A 24,065-nucleotide genomic window follows, 5' to 3' on the forward strand; every position below is an offset into this window, starting at 1 on the left:
TTCATTTTTGACAATCTCCATTTTTCCTAGATTCATACTTTGTACATTCCCTGTTCTGATTATTAATGGATGTTTGCAGCTGTTTCTTCTCATTTTGAGTCTTGCCGCATCAGCAAATGTAGGTCCTGAAAGCTTGACTTCATCCACATCATTAAGTTCAGATCTACTTTGAGGAGGCAGCTCTTCCCCAGTTGTCTTTTGAGTGCCTTCCAACCTTGGGGGTTCATCTGCTGGCACTATATCAATGTTCCACTGCTATTTTTAAGGTTTTCATGGGTGATTGTTTTCAGAAGTAGACCGCCAGGTCCTTCTTCCTAGTCTGTTTCAGTCTGGAAGCTCAGCTGAAATCTGTCCTCCATGGGTGACCCTGCTGGTATCTGAATATCAGTGGCATAGCTTCCTGCCTCACAGCAACACGCAAGCCCTCATAGTATGACAAATTGACAGGCACGTGGTGGGCAAGGGCCCGAAATACTGATAATCTGTGTTGCCCCTCTTCACACATTTAAATGGGATATGTGAGTTATGTATATGTATGTATATGTATACACATATATATACATGTATATACATATGTGTGTGTGTGTTAGCTATTCATGATGTAACTTCTTTTAAATGCAACTAGTGAATGAATGCAAAAGTGGCTTATGCCGTTTTAGCAGAATGAGATGAAAAGGATTATAAAATTTTTAGTGGATGCAGGATACTAAGATTTTTACTATGTATCGGTTTTTCTACAAAAAGAATATTTCACGTATTCTGTGACAAAAAATATAGTCAGTGATCTTAGTTTTCCAACTATCAATATAAATTTCTGCTGATCTCCCACAGTGAAAAATTGACTCATCGGTTTTTCTTTAAGTAGCTCATGCTTCAGTTTTGTTGCTTGTTTTGTAATAAATGCTATAATTATATGCTTATTAGAAAGAAATAGTATACTCCCAAGAGACCCGTCAAGATAAGGAGTTTCAATTACACAGAAGGGAATGGTGTGAAAGAGATGTCAGCGAAGGTGTTGAAGTGGTAGGGGCCTCATAGCTTAAACAATCTTACTTGTGTGTGCCCTCATGACCCTGCATGAACTTTGTTTCTGGTTGGCACATTCTCAGGTGCTGGAGCTGGTATCAGTTTCATTTAGTGCCCTGCCAGTTTCCTTTCACTTTAGCACCTGCTTTTCCTTGTGTCCTGTTTGTTTGGCATCTATGGGTCTTTGCTTTGGACAACTGGTATCCCTGTTTTGTTGATGCTTACCTTGCTTCTTGAGTGATTTGTCCCTGGTCTCCAGTCTAAAGTCTCATCTTTCTCAGAACTTAGACTGTGTCTCTTGCCTTGACAGTAGCTGTTAAAACTAAGCCTGTGGGTCAAAAGGTACAACCGATGCCTCTAGTGCTCTTCTTCCCCTATTTGGGTTCATGCTTCACTGTTTCTGATGAGTTTTCTGATTGTCGCCCACTCAACCACGTTATTGTATATACACATGCACACATGCAAATGTTGTAGAGAATAATTTTGGAACATTTTCTCTGAAGGTCCAGTCTGCTGGAAACAGAAGCTTAACAATGATAACTTTTATGTATTCTTGAGCATCATTTGAGCCCCCTTGATGAACTGAGATTCTTTGCTTTTTCAGCACCATAACCATTCATGGCACATAATAGGCATCAAATGTTTGATGGTTTGAGGAGTGCATTGATGCCTGAATAGATAATGAATAAGGGATTTCTTTTCTGGGGTCTATGGAATATTTGATGTAGGACTTCTGAGAAAATATTCACAAAAATTGTTGAGATTCATAATATGCTTTATCATGTGTTTGATGAAGATGATGACTTATATACTCTTTATTCTCATATGTTTACTGTGCTAAAGTTTTCAGGATAGAGTATGTAGGTAACTCTAACATCCTAGAACAACAACTAAAATATCAGTTCAATGTATGAATAGAGATAAAAGAATTCACAATTTATCAATGATTAATGATTTATGAAACTTAAATTTCATATTTTGTGTAGGGTTTAGAGCAACAGTAGCCATATTAATAACAAATAAATCCATTAATTTAAAAATTTTATATCACATAGAGATGAGTATTTATTAGTTTTCTAATATAATTTTAGTATATTATCTTCTTCCCATTAAATACTTCTGGTAGAGATTTGATTTTTGCATTAATTTAATTTGTCATTTTATACTAGAATTAGAAGTAGCACATTATTTTTAATTTTTTATTAAAATGTAACCATTGCTTTTTCCTTGTTTTAGCTGTACCTGCAATCTTGCAATTTCCTATAATAGATAGAGATTGAAAGTCTTTGAATACAAACTTAGCTTCAGACTGGCCAGATAAATATTCATGGACAACAGCAGACTCTACATTTTAACATGAGTCTTATCAAAATTCTGGATTGCATAATCATAAACCACATCCTACCCTTTGAATGACTGAGAGAGCTGGAAGGACTTTGATGAGATCATTTCATTGACACACATAAACTGGCATATGTACAGATATACAAATAAGCCACCATTTGTGATTTCTAGGAAGGAAGGAAATACTTTCTCTAGTTTTACACACATAGTGTAAAATGGCTGTTAACCAAAAGGCAGGCAGTTTCAATCCACCAGGCACTCCTCGGAAACTCTACGGAGCAGTTCTACTCTGTCCTATTGGGTTGCTATGAGTCGGAATCGACTCTACAGCAACAGTTTTTTTTAGAGATTTTGCTTTTCTAAAGAAAGCAGACTGCATAATAGAGAAAGTCTGAGTAGCCAGAGTACTGGGTTCTCAGGCAAGTTACCTACACCCAAAGTTGAGGACAAAACTGAAAAAGCCAAGCCCATTGCCATTGGGTTGATTCTGACTCATGACTACCCTACATGTTTCAGAGTAGAACAGCACTTCGTAAGGTTTTCAATGACTGTAATCTTTTGGAAGTAGATCTCCTGGCCTTTGTTCCATATTGTTGCTGCATGGATTCTGTTAGTAGCTGAGAGTAAACTGTTTGTACCAGTCAGGGACCTCAGGTTAAGAGCAGGGGTAAGGGCTGTGATAGCATACAAATCTGTATTGAAGTCCCTGTCCTTCAACTATGCAAGGGACTGTATGAAATGGGCACATCACCATCCCTAAACTCACTTTTTCATCTCTGAAGAGAGTATGACCGTGCCCTTATTCTAGGGTCATCATGAGGAATCGTCACGAAAATGAAGGCGAAAGTTCCTACCGAGGGAACTGACACAAACTCAATTATTTAGAAAAAGCAAACACTTTGGCTTTATTCCAAGAACTCCAGATGAACCAAAAAGTCCTTGTGCTGCCTCCTCACATATACCAAAAGAATGGTTTATTATTGTGGTAACCATCAATGTTTACCAAGTATTTTTAAAGAAAATTCTATGTACCTAATCCCATAGTAGGGATTTAGAAAATAAAGATATACCTAGGAGACATGATTTGCCTGAGGGAATAGGTATGGTGCAGAAAATCATTCTAAAGTCAAGATAAAATATAAGCTCTAACAGGGCTAGAAACAAAGTTATGGGGAATCATAAAGGGAGCTATAATACATTTCAACTTAGGCAATAGGGAAGGCTTCAGAAAGACTGCTGAATTTCAGCCAAGTCTTTTGAAAAATAAATAGCATTTCATCCTGCATGGGAAAAAGTGGGGGCATGCCAGGCTGTGTCCTCAGCCTGAGCAATAGTGTGGAAGTTTGAGTGCTGGCAGTATGCTGGCACAAGCCGACAGTCTAGTGGGATTGCTGAGCCTTGTGTTTGAAAGACACAACTGGCAGGGAAGAGACCCATCCATCATTGGCCTGGAATTTCCCATGCTACCTTGGACTTGGCTGTTGTGAATGGGTGGCCTCTCCTCAAGGCTTTTCTGGATTAGTTCTACTTGTTTTGAAAAAGCTCCAGAATTATACTAAAGAGTGTATGTAAATACTCCTGCTGAAATTAGTCATGAATCTGTCCATTTTACAGATGAAGAAAATGAGACTTAAATAATGTTGAGACCCAGGTCAGCCAGTTTATATTTTCCACTTCATCAGAGCTGTAATTTCAGTGAGCTCTTTCAAGTCCCCTGAATAGCAATGAAATCGTCTCAAACAAAGGGCAGATTTAATACGTGGGGAGTGAGGGGGATGGCCTTTGGCAGCATAATGCAGACAAGTGTGGAAAGGACAGATTAACTCAAAATAAACTGGGTTTCCTAGTATAGATCGTAATCAGGCCCTGCCATTACTATATTTTATTTTTTCTTTCTTGCAGAGAATTGGAGTAAATGAGAAGTAAACTGCCAGGTTGTATTATACAGAGATAAAAATGTAAAGACAGCTTTCACAATCAAACCTCACAATCAAAAATGTAGATAGAATAGAAATTACAACACAGCTTAAATATATACAGTAAAAGAGAGGCCATCCTTTTGTAAAATTCAGCATTTACTTAAAACCACACTTTCCAAAATGAATTTCTATAAATACTAGACCACTGTTTTTGCAGAATATCATGCAGAAAACACACGTATGAAACACATATTTAGTTATGACTTATTCTGTCTTTAAAAGCTTTCTGTGTAATGCTTATTACATTATCTTTTTTCTCAGAACACCATTATTTCATATTTATATTAATAAATAATAGAGAAAACTAAATTCAAATCCGCCACATGCCTGGCAGTTTGTTGTAATGTGGTGGCTAGCATGTTGCTGTGTTACTGGAAGCTTTGCCACTGGTATTTCAAAATACTAGCAGGGTCACACATGGTGGACAGGTTTCAGTGGAGCCTCCAGTCTAAAACGGACTAAGAAGAAAGACCTGGCATCTACTTGTGAAAAATTGGCCAGTGAAACCTTATGAATAGCAGCAGAACATTGTCTCATATAGTGCCAGAAGATGAGCGCCTAAGGTTGAAACGCACTCAAAATATGACTGGGGAAGAGCTACTACCCCAAAGCAGAGTTGACCTTAATGACGTGGATGGAGTCAAACTTTCAGGACCTTCATTTGCTGTTATGGCACAACTCAAAATGAGAAGAAACAGCTGCAAAAATCCATTAATAATCAGAACATGGGATGCACCAAGTATGAATCTAGGAAAATTCAAGTTGTCAAAAATGAAATGGAACACATAAACATTGATATCCTAGGCATTAATGAGCTAAAATGGACTGGTATTGGCCATTTTGGATTCATATGGTCTACTATGCTGGAATGACAAATTGAAGAGGAAAGGTATGTTCACTGACAAAAAGAACATTTCAAGATCTATTCTGTAAATTTCTGAATGAGAAATTAGAAAAGAAAAGACGTATTCTGAAGTACAACACTGTCAGTGACAGGATAATATTCTTACACCTACAAGGGAGACCAGTTAATACTACAATTATTCAAATTTATGCACCAAATGCTAAGGTGAAAGATGAAATTGAAGATTTTTACCAACTTCAGCAATCTGAAATTAATTAAACATGCAATCATGTTGCATTGATAATTACTGGCAATTGGAATGTGCGAGTTGGAAACAAAGAAGAAGGATTGGTAGTTGGAAATATGACCTTGGTGATAGAAATGATGCGGGAGATCACATGATAGAATTTTGCAAGAATTTTGCAAGACCAGAGACTTCTCCATCGCAAATATCTTTTTTCAGCAATGTAAACAATGACTGTACACGTGGACCTTGCCAGATGGAATACACAGGAATCAAATCAGCCACCTCTGTGGAAAGAGACAATGGAAAATCTCAATACCATCAGTCAGAACAAGGCCAGGAGGCGAATGTAGAACAGACCATCAATTGCTTATATGCAAGTTCAATTTGAAGCTGAAGAAAATTAGAACAAGTCCACGAGAGCCAAAGTATGACCTTCAGCATATCCCACCTGAACTCACAGACCATCTCAAAAATAGATTTGATGCACTGAACACTAATGACTGAAGGCCAGAGGAGTTGTGGAATGATGTCAAGGACATCATACATGATGAAAGCAAGGGTCATTAGAAAGACAGGAAAGAAAGAAAAGACTCAAGCGGATGTCAGAAGACACTTTGAAAGTTGTTCTGAATATAGAGTAGCTAAAGTGAAAGGAAGAATGATGAAATAAAAGAGCTGAACAGAAGATTTCAAAGGGCAGCTTGAGATAGAAAACCAAAAGAAAAGAATACACTTGGCATTTCTTAAGCTGAAAGAACTAAAGAAAAAATTCAAGACTCCAGTTGCAATATTGAAGGATTCTATGGGGAAAATATTAAACAGAGCAGGAAGCATCAAAAGAAGATGGAAGGAATACATACAGTCACTGTGTCAAAAAGAATTGGTCAATGTTCAGCCATTTTAGGAGGTAGCACACGCTCAAGAACTGATGGTACTGAAGGAAGAGGCCCAAGCTGCACTGAATAGATTGGAGAAAAACAAAGCTCCAGGAACTCACAGAACACACATTGAAATTTTGGATACAGAACTGGAAGTGCTCAATTGTCTATGCCAAGAAATTTGGAAGACAGCTCCCCAGCCAACCAATGGGAAGAGATTCATATTTGGGCCTATTCCAAAGAAAGGTGATCCAAAAGAATACAAAATTTTTTTAATAACATCATTAATATCACACGTAAGTAAAATTTTGCTGAAGATCATTCAAAAGCAGTTGCAGCCGTATATCAACAGGGAACTGCCAGAAATTCGAGCCGGATTCAAAAGAGGTTGTGGACAAGGGATCCTATTGCTGATGTCAGATGGATCCTGGCTGAAAGTATAGAATACCAGAAAGATGTTTACCTGTGTTTTATTGATTATGCAAAAGCATTTGACTGTGTGAATCATAACAAATTATGGATTACGTTGTGAAGAATGGGAATTCTAGAACCTTAATTGTGCTCATGAGGAACATGTACTTAGAAAAAGAGGCAGTTATTCAAAAAAAACAAGGGGATACCATGTGGTTTAAAGTCAAGAAAAGTGTGCGTTAGGTTTGCATCTTTTCACCTATACTTCCTTAATATGTACGCTGAACAAGTAATGCAAGAAGCTGGACTATATCAAGAAGAACAGGGCATCAGGATTAGAAGACTCATTAATAACCTGCATTATGCAGGTGACATAACCTTGCTTGCCAAAAGTGAAGAAGACTCGAAGCACTTAGTTATAAGGATCAAAGACCACAGCCTTCAGTATGGATTACACCTAAACATAAAGAATACAGAAATCTTCACTACTGGACCAATAAGTAACATCATAACAAATGGAAAGAGGATTGAAGTCATCAAGGATTTCATTTTACTTGAATCCACAATCAATGCCCATGGAAGCAACAGTCAAGGAATCAAGTGATGCATTGCTTTGAGCAAAACTGATGCAAAAGACTTCTTTAAAGTGTTAAAAAGCAAAAATATCACTTTAAGGACTAAGGTGTGCCTGACCCAAGCCATGGTGACCAAGCCTCATATGTACGTGAAGGCTGGACAATGAGTAAGGAAGAGGAAGAAGTGTTAATGTCTTTGAATTATGGTGTTGTGAGGAGTATTGAATATACCATGGACTACTAGAAGAACCAACAAATCTGTCTTGGAAGAAATACAGCCAGAGTGCTCCTTAGAAGCAAGAATGATGAGACTTTGTCTCACATGCTTTGGACATGTTATCAGGAGGGGCCAGTCACTGGAGAAGTACATCATGCTTGGTGAAATAAAAGGCCAGTGAAAAGATGAAGACCCTCAATGAGATGGATTGACACAGTGGCTGCAACAGTGGTCTCAAGCATAGCAACAATCTTGAGGATGGTGCAGAACCAGGCAGTGTTTCATTCTGTTGTACACAGTATCACTATGAGTCAGAACCTACTGGACAGCACCTACCAACAACAACAACAAACTTTAAATAATTATTTAAAAAAAAGAACAAAAACCATTGCTGTTGAGTTGATTCCTACTCATAGTGATGCTAAGGGACAGAGTAAAACACAGGGCTTCCAAGGAGTGGCTGATGGATTGAACTGCCGACCTTTTGGTTAGGAGCCAAATTCTTGACCACTGCACCACCAAGGCTCCATATTTTTACTAATTATTACATCATTAATTAATTATACGTGTACTTGTTGAAAGAGTATACCATCATTTACTGATAATGGTGAGAATAATGTAACAAGATAGATAAATGTTCATGATAAAATGTAAAATAAGCAAGGTACTCATGGGCTTATTTGTGATTACTTAATAATCTGAAGTGCACAATTTCTCCTGTTTTCTACCGTATCAAAGATTGATGAAACCCATGTGAAGTTGTGCACTACGAATTAGTGAATAAACAAAAGTAAGCCCGTGAGTACCTTATATAATGTAAGTCCGTGTACCCTGCTTACTGGTTAATCCACCCTGACCAGGGTAAATGCATGCTGAAAAGTCGTAAAAAGAGGCATAGAAAAATAAAATTTGATGTGCTCTTTCATAGGAGATGGCGCAATTCTTCGTTTCCATTTTTATTTTATCATCCTCTTTTTGTAATCAACATTCAAAAATCGATTCTTTTTAAAATGCAGAGAAGCTTTCTTAACTTGATATAGGATGTCAGAAATACGATATAACATAGTTTTAGTTAGACAAGAAGGCCTCTGCTTTGCTTCTAATTCTGTTCACTCTCATCTGAAAATAAATCTATATAAGTATTTTTAACAAACATGGAGTTACCAGGACAGAAGGAAAAGTTGTGTGAGTGCTTCTGGGAAGCCTGTGAAAGAAACCACCCCTGCACTACAAAAAAAATAAATAATTAATTAATTTCAGAGAAGTATTTTAGACAGAAATCTTTTGCTGTCTGTGTTAAAATGTCATTTTTTACATATGTTAAAATTACAATGAAAACATGCAGTTACTGTTAAAATACTGATACATATACTGAAGCGTTAAAATAAAAGAGATAATATGTAGGCTGGAGGCAGAAGAGAGAATGTTTCACTCATTCGGGGGTCTGTGAAATGGTGACAGTTAGGGCATTAAATTTTGGAGGTTTTTGTTTTTTTTTTTAAACAAAGTCTATCATAGTAGCATAGGGAAGAATGAAGGTGCAGAGAAGACAACAGAGGAGACAATATCTCAATAGTAAACGTCAGAAAGAAGATAGAACACTTGCAAATATGCAAGAAAATAAGGAAAGTTATATAATAATGGAAAAATAATAACAAAAAAATAAGAACTGAATATCTATGATTCTTAAGTGAGAAAACAGTACCAACATCACAGAGTAAAAAGTGAGGATAAACAGGAATTCCTAATGCAGAAGTGTGAGTGAAGTGATGATGGTGGACCAGCGTAAACCTTCTGTTTTAGTGTCTATGCCAATCACTGTGCTACTGTTTTCACAGATGTGGGCTCCTAGCTTCTACATATGCTTACATCCAAAAAGACAAAAAGGTTGGAGAAAGGATGTTGCTCAGCAGTAAAAGTTTAATTTATTTAACCTTTGGCAAACATAATGGAGTAACAAGATTGTTCCTCTGAAACGCTTCATGTTCATATAGTTGATGTACACTTTAGAGAATAGGAAACAGATTCTTCATATTTGTATGGTGTGTCCCACGTGAGAAAATATTCCTCCAAGTAATGGGTAATTTAAAAAAAATATTTTTGTGTGTTTTAGGTGAAAGTTTATGTAGCAAATTAGGTTCCCATTTAACAACTTTTATACAACTTGTTCTCTGACATTGATTACATCCTTCATAATGTGTCAACATTCTTATTTTTTCCATTCTTTGTGTTCCGTTTCTATTAATTTAGCTTCCCTGCCCCTCCTTAGCATCCCATCTTTGTATTAGGTAAATGTTGTCTGTTTTGTCTCTTATAGTTATTTAAGGGAGCAGAGTATCCACAGGTGATTTTATTTATTTTATATGCCAATTTATTATTTGGATGAAAAGTGGCCATTAGGAGTGGCTTCAGTACCAAGTTCAAATGTTACTTAGGGTGATAGTCTAGGGGGTTCCTCTAGTCTCTGTTGGTTCAGTAAGTCTGGCCTTTTTTAGGAATATGAGTTTTGTTCTACATTTTTCTCCCTTTCTGTGCAGGACCTTCTATTGTGTCCCTGATCAGAATAGTCAGTATCGATAGCTGGGCACCATCTAGATCTCCCAGTCTCAGGCTAGCTGAGGATGTGGTTCATGTGGGCTATTAGTCCTATGAACTGATTTCTTCTTCGAGTCTTTGTTTTCATTCATTCTCTTTTGTTCTAGATGAGTAGCAATGAGATGGCTACTCACAAGCTTTTAAGACCACAGGTGCTACTCACTGAACTAGGATGTAGAATTGTCTTTATGAACTATGGTATGCCAATGACCAAGTTATTCCATGTGACAGTGGTCATGCGTAAATTTATTATAACTTCCATGGGGAAAAACATAGCGGTGGCTCTTCGAACACTGTTGGAAATAGTTAACAAGTCCTGTGCTAGGGAGAGGATAGAAAAAGATGAATTACAGTTTTCCTACTTCAGAAACTCATAGTCTAGCTTCTGGAATGGTGTAATAAACTGTTAACCAGAACCTGGTGCCTTTAATCAGCTGTTGCTACAGCTTCTTTCTTGTGGATTGAATGTGAATTTTCCCTTGTGGTATTAGTGAGCCAACTGTACCAACACTGGTTCTCCTCAATGTTCTGCTCCAAAATGTTCCTCTCATTTGATTACAGCTCTTTTCTTTCTCACTATGATAAGTGCAGAACAACTCTTACAAGACCTAACAGGTGATATGGTGCCCTTGCCAAACCTGTTCAGTCCACCTGATATCAGCAGAGCTGTGGCAGGCAGCTTCATCATGCTGCCAGCCTCCTTCAAGCATGCCATCACCCTCATTCCTGTCTCAGGCCTTTGCTTTGTTCTGCTGTTGACCTTTGGCACTACCAAAGAGGTTAGCATTTGGATGTAAAGTATGTCAGGTGAGCATATGAAGCAGGACTTCAAAGTCATATCCAAAAGAACTGGCCAGGGGACCAAGATGGCAAACTAGTCAGAAGCTTCTGCTGATCCCTTTTATGACAAAAACCCAAAAAAACAAGTGAATCAATTACATATATGACAAGCTAGGAACCCTGATAATCAAAGGCAAAATTAAAGAATCGTTCTGAGCAAAGGGGGAGGGAGAGACAGTACAGAAGCTGGGATAAGTTGCTGAGCCTGCGCAGCACCTCAGATCCGATTCCTTGCTGCTGTTCTTTGGTGTGACTGCAGAGGGCTGATAGTAGTTTCCTGGGACACGGGAGCTTCAGCAAAAGAAGGCAAGCAGAGTGTTGCACCCCTGACCCTGTGGCGTGTCTACAGCAGGGCTGGTGGCAGCATTTAGGAAGCAGCTGCTTCAGTGAAAGAAGGCAACCAAGGTGCCAGTACACCAACCCCCTGGTATGATGGCTGGGGGACTGGCTGTGGACTTTGGGACATAGTTGCTTTAGCAAAAGGAGGCAAGTGCAGGATGCAACCCTAACCCCCCCGGGGCAATCTCTGTAGGGACCCAGCCAGTGCACACAGGCTATACATGCCTCTGGCATCTGAGATAAAACAGTGCTCTTGGCACAAGATAAATGATTTTGTCTAATTTACCACATGTGCAGATCTAATACCTCCTTCTTTTAAAAGAACTCTCTCCTGTCTATCTGATCCCTCCTCCCACTTCCCCAGCTGGCTTCATTAACAGTTGATTTCCCAGGTCCTGATATAGAACCTGTTGTGCTTCCTGAGCCATTCTCCCGGCCTGGGAGAAGGAACAAATATAAAAATGGGGGGAAAATACGCTGCCAACTCCCCTAATCTGGGAGCTCAAAGGAGAAGCAGCTTCGGTCCAGCTGTAAGCAATTCAGAGACTTTGTCTTTCATCCCTGCTTGGATCCAGGTGCCTATTATATACACGGGCAAATCTGTTTGAGGTCTAAATGTAACTGTTTCAGCTGTGCAGTGGAGAGGCATGTTTTGGAGGTCTGATACAGCTCTGCCTATTAAACAGGGCCTTCACCTACACACACAGCAGAGGCCTGAGGACTGGAGACTCCATGCATGCCACCTAGCCACTCCCAAAAAGGGTCCAAGGATAGTGGTACCTACCAGTCCTTACAGGTATAAGCATTGGGTGCCTAAGGTACAGCTGCAGAGCCCACCCACCAGAGAGCTCTAGGGAAAAGAGATGCTCCTTCCTCACTGACACTTGGGGGAAGGCTGTCAGCCCCCTGCCTTCCTCAGAGTGTGACCCCCTGCCACTACCAGAAACCAGTCCATACATACCTTGCCACTACTCCTTTAAGATACTAGGTGAGAGCCTACACCACATGCTGGGTGACTGACTATCGGGACACCTGAGCTGAATCTATACAAGAATAGTGAATGGACTTCTAGGATCATATACCTGGTAACAGCTCTAGACATCTGATAACAGGACATTAGTGCTTCAGAGGCTCCAATAATCAAGTTAACTCACTCTAGTAGCCTATTTGGGTATATCAAAACAAAACAAAACAAGAATCTAGGACACAGTGAGCAAACATAAAATAAATTAATACAATAACTTGTAGATGGCTCAGAGACAGCCACCTCCAAGTTGATATCAAATCACATAAAGAAGCAGACCATGATTGCTTCAAGAAACTCCCCAAAAACAGAATCAAGGACTCTTCTGGATGAAGATCTATTGCTGGACTTACCAGATGTAGAATACAAAAGATTAATATACAGAACACTTCAAGACATCAGGAACAAGATCAGGAGCGAGATCAGGCAACACACAGAAAAAGCCAAGGAACACACAGATAAAGCATTGAAGAAATTAAAAATATTATTCAAGAACAGAATGAAAAATTTAATAAACTGTAAGAATCCATAGAGAGGCAGCAATCAGAAATTCAGAAGATGAACAATAAAATTACAAAATTAGACAACTCAGTAGAAAGTCAGAGGAGCAGAATTGAGGAACTGGAATGCAGAATCAGTGAGAATGAAGATAAAACACTTGCCAACAATATATTCGAAGAAAAATCAGATAAAAGAATTAAAAAAAAAAAAACCTTAAGAATCACGTGGGATTCTACCAAGAAGAGTAATCTGTGAGTGATTGGAATATCAGAACAGAGAGGGATAACAGAAAACACACAGAGAATTGTTGAAGATTTGTTGGCAGAAAACTTCCCTGACATTGTGAAAGAAGAAAGGATATATAGCCAACATGCTTATTGAACCCCATACAAGGTAGATCCCAAAAGAAAGTCACCAATACATATCATCAAACTTGCCAAAACCAAAGATAAAGAGAAAATTTTAAGAGCACCCAGGGATAAGCAAAAAGACACCTACAAAGGAGAATCAATAAGAATAAGTTCAGACTACTCGGCAGAAACCATGCAGGTAAGAAGGCAATAGGATGACATATATAGAGCATTGAAGTAGAAAAATGGCCAGCCAAGAATCATATATCCAGCGAAACCGTCTCTCAAATATGAAGGCAAAATTAAGACATTTACAGATAAACAGAAGTTTCATGAATTTGCAAAAACCAAACCAAAAATACAAGAAATAGTAAAGGGAATTCTCTGGATAGAAAATCAACAATATCAGATATCGACCCAATAATAGAACAAAAAAACAGAGCAACCAGATATCAACTCAGACAAGGAAATAAAAAAATAATTCAAGATTTAAAAAAATGCTCAAAACAGGGAATAAGTGATGTCATTACGTAAAAGATGACAATAAATAAATAAAAAGGGACTAAATAAAGCAGGCATAGATCTTCCATATGGAGAGGAAATCAAGGCGATATAGGGAGATACAAGTTAGGTTCAAACTTAGAAAAATAGGGGTAAATGTTATGGTAACCACAAAGGAGACTAACAATCCTACACTTCAAAATAAAAAAACAAGATAAACATAAAGACTCAGCAAAAACAAATTCAACTACAATGAAAAAGAGGAACACACAATTTACAAAGAAAAACTTCTCAGCACTAAAAAATAAGTGGAAAAAATGAAACTGTTAACAACACACAAAAAAAGGCACCAAAATGACAACACGAAACTAATACCTATCTATAATCATGCTGACTGTAAATGGACCAAATCCACCAATAAAGAGACAGAGAGTTGCAGAATGGATTAAAAAAAAAACTTGATCTGGCTATATGCTACCTACAAGAGACACACCTTAGACTTAAAGAAACAAACAAACTAAAATTCAAAGGTTGGAAAAAAAAACACATCAAGTAAACAATCCAAAAACAGCAGGAGTGGCTATACTAAACTAATTTCTGACAAAACAGACTTTAAACTTAAATCTACAACAAAAGATAATGAAGGACACTATATAATGATTAAAGGGAAAATATACCAGGAGAATATCACCATTTGAAATATTTATGCACCCAACGACAGGGCTTCAAGATACATAAAACAAACTCTAACAGCATTGAAAAGTGAGATAGACAGCTCCACAATAATAGTAGGAGACTTCAACACACCACTTTCAGTGAAGGACAGAATATCCAGAAAGAAGCTCAATAAAGACACAGAAGAGCTAAACACCATAATTAACCAACTTGACTTCATAGACATATACAGAACACTCCACCCAATAGTAGCCAAGTGTGCTTTCTTTTCCAATACACACAGAACATTCTCTGGAATAGACCACATATTAGACCATAAAGCAAACCTTAGCAGAAACCAGAACATCAAAATATTACCAAGCATCTTCTCTGACCATAAAGACATAAAACTAGAAGTCAATAACAGACATCAGAGAAAAGAAATCAACACGTGGAACCTGAGCAACACTCTGCTCAAAAAGGATTGGATTATACAAAAAATTAAGAACAGAATAAATAAATTCATAGAATCCAATGAGAATGAAACACTTCCTATCAGCACTTTTGGGACATAGCAAAAGCAGTGCTCAGAGGTCAATTTATATCAATAAATGCACATATACAAAAAGAAGAAAGGGCCAAAATCAAAGAATTATCCCTACAACTTGAACAAATAGAAAGAGAGCAACAAAAGAAACCCTCAGGCACCAGAAGAAAGCAAATAATAAAAATTAGAGTAGAATTAAATGAAATAGAAAACAGAATGACAATTGAAAGAGTTAACAAGACCAAAAGCTGGTTCTTTGAAAAGATTAACAAAATTGATGAACCATTGGCCAGACTGACAAAAGAAAAACAGGAGAAGAAGCTAAGACCCCAAATAAAAAAAGAGATGGGTAATATTACAACAGAGCCGACTGAAATTAAAAGAATCATAACAGAGTACTATGAAAAGTTGTACTCTAACAAATTTGAAAACCTAGAAGAAATGGATGAATTTCTAGAAACACACAACCTGCGTAAACTAACACAAACAGAGGTAGAACAACTAAATAGACCCATAACAAAAGAAGAGATTGAAAAAAAGTAATCAAAAAACTCCCAACAAAGAAAAGCCCTGGCCCAGATGGCTTCACTGGAGAATTCTACCAAAATTTCAGAGAAGAGTTAACAGCACTACTATTAAAGGTATTTCAGAGCACAGAAAAGGATGGAATACTCCCAAATCCATTCTATGAAGCCAGCATAACCCTGTACCAAAACCAGATAAAGACTTCACAAAAAAAAAGAAAGAAAATTACAGGCACAAAAAACCTCAACAAAATTCTAGCCAATAAAATTCAAGAACATACCAAAAAAATAATTGACCATGACCAAGTGGTATTCAAACCAGGTATGCAGGGATGGTTCAACATTGGAAAAAAAAAAATCGATGTAATCCATCACATAAATAAAACAAAAGACAAGAACCACATGATCATATCAATTGATACAGAAAAGGCATTTGACAAAGTACAACACCCATTCATGATAAAAACTCTCAGCAAAGTAGGAATAGAAGGAAAATTCCTAAACATTATAAAGGGCATTTATACAAAGCCAACAGATAACATCATCCTAAATGGAGAGAGACCGAACCCATTCCCATTGAGAAAGGGAACCAGACAAGGACACCCGTTATCACCACTCTTATTCAGCATTGTGCTGGAGGTCCTAGACAGAGCTATAAGACTAGATAAAGAAGTAAACGGTATCCAAATGGGCAAAGAAGAAGTAAAAGTATCTCTGTTTGCAAATGACATGATCTTATACACAGAAAAACCCAAAGAATCCTTAAGAAAACTACTGAAACTAATGGAAGAGTTCAGCAGAGTATCAGGATACAAATAAACATACATAAATCAATTGGATTCCTCTACATCAACAAAGACGGTGACGAAGAGGAAATCACCAAATCAATACCACTTACAATAGCCCCTAAGAAGATAAAGTACTTAGGAATAAATCTACTCAGAGATGTAAAAGACCTATAAAAAGAAAACTACAAGACAAGAAACCAAGAGACTTACATAAGTGGAAAAACATACTTTGTTCATGGATAGGAAGATGCAACATTGTAAAAATGTCTATTCTGCCCAAAGCGATCTATAGATACAATGATTTCCGATCCAAACACCAGTGACATGTTTTAATGAGATGGAGAAAGCAATCACCAACTTCATAAGGAAGAGAAAGAGGCCCCGGATAAGAAAAGCATTACTGAAAAAGAAGAACAAAGTGGGAGGCCTCACACTACCTGATTTTAGAACCTATTATCCTGCCACAGTAGTTGAAACAGCGTGGTAATAGTACGACAGCAGATACATAGACCAATGGAACAGAATTGAGAATCTAGACATAAATCCATCCACATATGAGGAGCTGATATTTGGCAAAGGCCCAAATTCAGTTAAGTGGGGAAAAGACAGTCTCTTTAAAAAATGATGCTGGCATAACTGGATATTCACCTGCAAAAAAATAAAACAAGACCCATACTTCACACCATGCACAAAAACGAACTCAAGATGGATCAAAGACCTAAGTATAAAATCTAAAATGATAAAGTTCATAGAAGAAAAAGTAGGAAAAATGCTAGGAGCCCTAATACATGGCATAAACAGTATACAAAACATTACTAGAACTGCAAAAACAGCAAAAGAGAAGTAGATAACTGTGAGCTCCTAAAAGTCAAACACCTATCCTCATCCAAAGACTTCACCAAAAGAGTAAAAAAGATTACCTACAAATTGGGAATAAGTTTTTAGCTATGACATTTCTGATCAGTGGCTGATCTCTAAAATCTACATGTTATTGCAAAAATTCAACAAAAAATACAACCCATTAAAAAATGGGCAAAGGATATGAATGAGCACTTCACTAAAGAAGTCATTCAGGTAGCTAACAGACACATGAGGAAATGCTCAAGATCATTAGCCATTAGAGAAATGCAAATCAAAACTACGATGAGATTCTATTTCACTCCAGCAAGGCTGGCATTAATCCAAAAAACACAAAATAATAAATGTTGAAGAGGTTGTGGAGAGACTGGAACACTTATACACTGCTGGGAATGTACAATGGTACCATCTTTTTGGAAATCGATTTGGCACTTCCTTGGAATATATCCTAGAGAAGTTAAGAGCCTTTACACAGATACATGCACACCCATGTTCATTGCAGTACTATTTACAATAGCAAAAAAGACAGAAGCAACCAAGGTGTCCATCAACAGATGAATGGATAAATAAATTATGGTATATTCACACAATGAAATACTATGCACCAATAAAGAACGATGATGAATCTGTGAAACATTTCATAACATGGAGGAATCTGGAAGGCATTACGCTGAGTGAAATTAATCAGTTGCAAAAGGGCCAATATTGTATGAGACCACTATTATAAGAACTCGAGAAATAGTTTAAACAGAGAAAAAAATATTCTTTAATGGCTACAAGAGGGGGGAAGGGTAGAGGGAGGGAGGGAAGGAGAGGGGGATTCACTAATTAGATAGTAGACAAGAACTAATTTAGGTGAAGAGAAGGACAACACGCAATACAGGAGAGGTCAGCACAACTAGACTATATCAAAAGCAAAGATGTTTCCTGAATAAACCGGAATGCTTTGAAGGCCAGAGTAGCAGGGGCAGGGGTTAGGGGACCATGGTTTCAGGGGATATCTAGGTCAAGTGGCATAATAAAAACTATTAAGAAAACATTCTGTGTCTGATTTTGGAGAGCGGCGACTAGGTTCTCAAATGTTAGCGAGTGGACATCTAAGATGCAACAATTGGTCTCAACCTACATGGAGCAAAGGAGAATGAAGAACACCAAAAACACAAGGTATGTATGAGCCCAAGAGTCAGAAAGGGCCACATTAATCAAAGACTACATCAGCCACAGACTGGAAGAACTAGATGATGCCTGGGTATAATCAATGACTGCCATGACAGGGAGCACAACAGAGAATCCCTGAAAGAGCAGAAGAGCAGTGGGATGCAGACCCCAAATTCTCATAAGAAGATCAGACTTAATGGTCTGACTGAGACTAGAGGGACCCCAGATGTCAGAGTCCCCAGACCTTCTGTTAGCCCAAGACAGGAACCATTCCCAAAGCCAACTCTTCAGACAGGGATTGGACTGGACTATAAGACAGAAAATGATACTGGTGAGGAGCGGGCTTCTTGGATCAAGTAGACACATGAGGCTATGTGTGCAGCTTCCGTCTGGAGGGGAGACATAAAGGCTGAGGGGGACAGAAGCTGGTTGAATGGACATGGAAACACAGGGTGGAGAAAAGGAATGTGCTGTCTCAGTAGGCAGAGAGCAAAGCAAGGCGTATATAAGGTTTTGTATGAGAGACTGCCTTGATTTGTAAACTTTCACTGAAAGCACAATAAAAATATAAAAAGGAGAAAAAAAACTGGCCATCATGAATTACAGAATTATAATAATCCCACGGAATTTGAGCAAATATAGAATAATACCTAACCATAATGAGAAGGAAGAAAATCCATGCATAAGGGCTTCACCTTTGACATAAATACAACCCAGGATGAGCCCAAAGATTTATTACTAAAAGCTTTTAACAAGACACTTTTTTAAAAGTGTCTGCTAGAACCAAAAGATGATCCAACATTTAAGAAATGAAGAAGCTGATTGCCATAAAATGATTCAGATGATGACTGGAATCAAATAGTTGAATTGATGCTGAGAAGGATTAGAAACATGTAAGCAAACATGAAAAATAAGAAAGGAATTATAAGAATAATAAAAATGTCAAAAGATGAACAATATGTCACAATTGAAGCAAACACTGAAGAAAATAAAACTGGACCTGTAACAAAAGAAAAAATCAAAGCTATTAAAACTAAAAATAGAAAATGGGAAGAAGAAGAAGAAAAAAAAAACTTCTAGAAATTTACCACAGTGAAACATCAGTAAACAGCTATATGTAACCGAGTTTTTGAACCTGAGGCACCCTGACGATTTCCTGCGGGGAGAAACTTCCGTCTTTTTTGCCACTATGTATTAAAGAAGCTCCGCTAATTTTTTCTTTCTCACACCTGGATGAAATCATAGGGATATCCTATGGCTTTGGTTTTAAGACCTTAGGAGGTTACGAATCACCAGGAGGGCTTGTTAAAGCAGATTGCTGGGCCCCGTTCTCAGTTTCTGGTTCGGTAAGTCTAAGGTCCAAAACCAAAAACCAAACCCATTGTCACTGAGCTGATTTTGACTCATAACAACTCTACAGAACAGATTAAAACTGCCCACAGGGTTTCCAAGGCTGTGAATCTTTATGGAAGCAAACTGGCACACCTTTTTCCTATGGAGAGGCTAGTGGATTCAAATTGTCAACGTTTCGGTTAAAAGCTGAGCATTTTAACCACTGTGCCACCAGGGATCCTAGGTCTATGGAAGGGCCCAAGAATTTCCATTTCAACAAGTTCTTAGGTGATGTTGCTGCTGCTGTGGCAGGCAGGGTTGGGGAAGTTGGAGTAAACTTTGAGAACCATTGCCTTAGGGTTTCTGGTTACTCTAAGTAATTAGTAGTTACATTTTTGAAGTATTGAAAATTAAAGTCTTATCTAAATTATAGCTTTACTCTTTCATGTGATTTACCGAGAAAGAGAACCTGATTTAGCTGCATGTTTGGCTTGGAAGCTTACAATAGGGAAAAAGGATATGCTCATATGCTCGGTTGCTTGTTCCTTCTGCCTACATCCCTATCTTAGGCTGGGTTCTCTAGAGAAGCAAAACCAGGAAAGTATAAATATAAGTATATATATATACGCAGAGAGAGAGAGAGAGATAGTCCCAAGCTTGTGAGTTAGGCTAGAGGCTTCTTCTGACTCACGTAGCTGCGTGGGCTGATAAACCCAAGATCAGCAGATCAGGTGGCACACCTCTGGCTCACAGGCTATGGAGGCTGATGAATCCCAAAGATTGACAGGTAAGCTGCAAGTTCAAGCCCTAAGGATCAGAGGTCAGAATGACGAGGCAGATGCAGTATCCAAAGTGAGCAAAAGCCAGTGATCTTTGCCAGAAATTCCACATATATTGGGTGCAGGCCACACGCTCATTGCACATCTCATCATGGAGGTGATTACATGATTACACAGCTGCCAAATTATATCATAACAAGCAAACCACTGAGAATCATGGCCCAGCCAAGTTGACGCACAACCTTAACCATCTCAGTTCTCTCCTTGTTGACCTGTACAAAACTCCGTAAACCACACACAATCCCTAAATGAAGACAATTATAAAGTCATACTTGTGCCTAACATTATGCAACTAACACACATACAAACAAAAATGTACTTACCATGTTTATGTCTCATATTTTATAAGGGAAGAAAACAAAAATATTTGGTCCACACATACAAGGAAGAAATACTCATAACAATTACAGTCCTTGTTTCTGCAACTGGACACATGGTCGTAGCTGGTATTTAGAACTACCTTCTTCCACCACCCATTTCGTATTCCCCTTACTCTCAGCAAGCACCTCAGCTGGTCATGGTTCTTTGCCTTGTGAAGTGACCCAAATATTCATTCCTGAAGGGTCTGGGCCATAAGTAGTCATGTCAGAATTGGGTTACTGTAGTTTTTCATTGACTTTAGTCATAGGGCTTGGTAGTACTAAGAGATGCCCCAAGGGAACTCCTGTATTCCAGATGTACTCTTCTTTACTTCCAATATGAAACAGTGATCTGATTTGCTCTTGGTAATCGGGAGCAATTACACCAGTCAATACAATAACTCCCTTCTTGCCTTCTTTGCGTATTGCTCCAGAGGCATGGGGAGACCAAAGTGGCCTAATGGCATCCTTAACTTCCAGTTCAATGGAATCAGTGTTGTGTCTCCCAGTGAGAGCATTCCTGTCTTTGGAACTAAGATCTCTAAACCCTCAGAGCATAGGGTCATGAGGACAGGAGGCATAGACTACTCTGTTCATTACTGTAACTGTACTCACTTTGTCAATTGAGTGCTGCCACTGGCCCCTAACAGCATAGGATTCCATCAGCCCATTGTAGTTAGGTATCTTAATCCAGTTATAGCAGTTCCCACTGTCAAGTCTGACTTAAATAGCAATCACAGCAGTCTTCAAGGATGCTGGGACTCCTTCACAAATTTGTTTCTCACCGTTGTGGTAAAAGGTGTGTCCTACGAGCCTCCATGTGTGGGTCTTTCGGTCTAACTTGATAAATCCACTCTAGCATGCCAATTTCCCTAAGCCTTTGGATTCCTTATTCTACAGTATACTAAGTCAAGTCTGGTACTTCGATATGATTTAGTGTAGGCCTCTGCATAATCCATGCTTCAGCAACCCAACCAAATAAACTGTTAGATGCTTTCTTAGCCTCTCCAGCAGAAACATGGCAGAATCTGTGGTTAGTGGGCCCATACCAACAAACTCAAACTGATCCATCTTTATGTTACTTGCACCATTATCTCACACCTTTGACAGCCATTCCCTGTCTGTACACATTAAAAAATTCAAGCAGTTCTTTTGGATTGCAGTGTACTGCCTCCTGGGTCATGATTTGTACTTGACCTTTTTGAGCTCACTGAACTTAAGTCTAGTTGTAGGTCTGGAAGCAAAAATGTGTGATAGGGATGTGTCCTGAGAATATTCAGCAAAGTCTTGTAAGGCATCTGCCTCAGGTGATGCCCCAGGCAATGACTTAGATGACTCCCCAGGGAAAGACTCAGACAAAGGCTCTGTGGACACAGCTGGGTTAATCGCATCAGATGGGGGTGGAGGGGCTAATGGTTTTACTGGAGAGGGTGCATTAGCAGACAAAGATGGAATAATCTCTTCAGATGGGAGTGAGGGCTCGTTCTGTTGGCAGGAGTGATTTAATGGAATTTAGGGGCTGAGTGTCCCCAGCTTCCTGATTATCTGCCCATGTGTCCCCATCTCAAGTTTCAGGACCCCATTTCTTCCAAATCAACGCCCTCACTTTAACTTCAGACATCATTTGAGGTTGGGTATTCAATTGGCATTGTAATTCAGTCACTCTTATGATAAGACTCAGGGTTTGGTTTTTGGCAATATCAGCTCTGTTACTAGAAGAAATACGGCTTTCAGTGTGGGGTTGTGGCAATTTTGAGGTTGTTTATGCAGTGCTTGAGCTTGACTCTGAAGCCCAGAGCTCATCTCTTTCTTTAACCACTTTGTCTAGCAAAAGCAGGACCAACCAACCAGCTTCATTATAGTTCTCATTTCAAAAAATTTGTAGAAAGGTATCAAACATGTATTCACCCAGGGCCTTGCCTCTCACCAATATCTGATCTATTGTTGGTGATATTTTGCATATTTCTATTGCTACCTCATGCCATGGATTATCAGTACCCTCTTTTCTACTTGAAGCTGAGTTATCAATACCTTTTAAGACTAACCAGATTGAGAGCAAATTTAGAAATTTTATCCTTACAATTTTGTTTCTGTAGAACCAGCCTCAGTACCAAATGTCTTAGGCTGGATTCTCTAGAGAAGCAAAACCAATAAAGTATATGTATGTGTATATATAAATATATATATATAAATATATATATATATAAAACACTGAGCTTTGTGTATATATACACACACATACACAAACACACACTTGATGGCAATGGGTTTGGCTTGGTTTTATGTATCCAAACCAAACCCATTGCTGTCGAGTCAATTGTGACTCATAGCAACCCTATAGGACAGGGTATAATTGTCCCATAGGGTTTCCAAGGAGCGCCTGACGGATTCAAACCGCTCTTAACCACTATGCCACCAGGGTTTCCATATATACTTAAAAGCTTTTCTAATAGGGCTGAGAATTTGCATTTCCACCCCAGATACACTGAATCAGAATCTACATTTTAACAAGATCCCCTGGTGATTCTTATGTACAACTTCCTGGAACCCTGTTGGAAATGCAAATTCTCAGCAGGGGTTTGAACTGGAACAAATTGGCTCGAAGCCCTGTTTTCTAGGACTTCAAATAGGGATCATGCTTTATAAGTGGATACAGATTGTCTCTGAGACCCATAGTCACCATCCATTATTGCCTCCAGGCCCCAGCAGAGCTCTGGTGGAGAAGTACAAGTTTAGTTAAAGGAGAGGGAGCTTAGACACAGAAAAAGTGCAAAATCTTGCTAATTTATATTTACAAAAGCCCAGGGAGCAGGTATGGAAATGGTTTATAAGGGTGTTGGGCCAAAGATTATCAAATACAAAGTTGCATCGTATGAGTGCGCTTACCTGGAATTTAGGATTTGATGTGTTGGCTAAAACAGGTGACTGTGGGCCTGATCTTAAAGGTGACCTACAGTTAATGAAGTGGAGATGGTGGTTTTCCCAGGTATAATCTAGAGAAAGGATTCAGAAGACTCAAGGAGATAATAATTTTGGATTGAAACTACTATGTGTAACCTGCTCAGCCATCTGCTAACCATACTCCCAGGGCTTTCAACTGGTTTGTTCTGGTTTGAACCCCTGCTGAGAATTTAAGTTTCTATCCCAGATATACTGAACCACAATCTACCCCTTAACAAGACCCCCAGGTGATTCTTATGGATAATAAATTTTGAGGACCACTTCTCTACTAGTAAGAAGCCCTGGTGGCACAGTGGTTCAAGCAGTTGACTGGTAACCAAAAGGTCAGTGGTTCTAATCCACAAGCTGCTCTGAGGGAGAAAAATGTGGCAGTC

The sequence above is a fragment of the Loxodonta africana genome, chromosome 10, assembly GCF_030014295.1.
Source record: "Loxodonta africana isolate mLoxAfr1 chromosome 10, mLoxAfr1.hap2, whole genome shotgun sequence".
Classification (NCBI taxonomy): domain Eukaryota; kingdom Metazoa; phylum Chordata; class Mammalia; order Proboscidea; family Elephantidae; genus Loxodonta; species Loxodonta africana.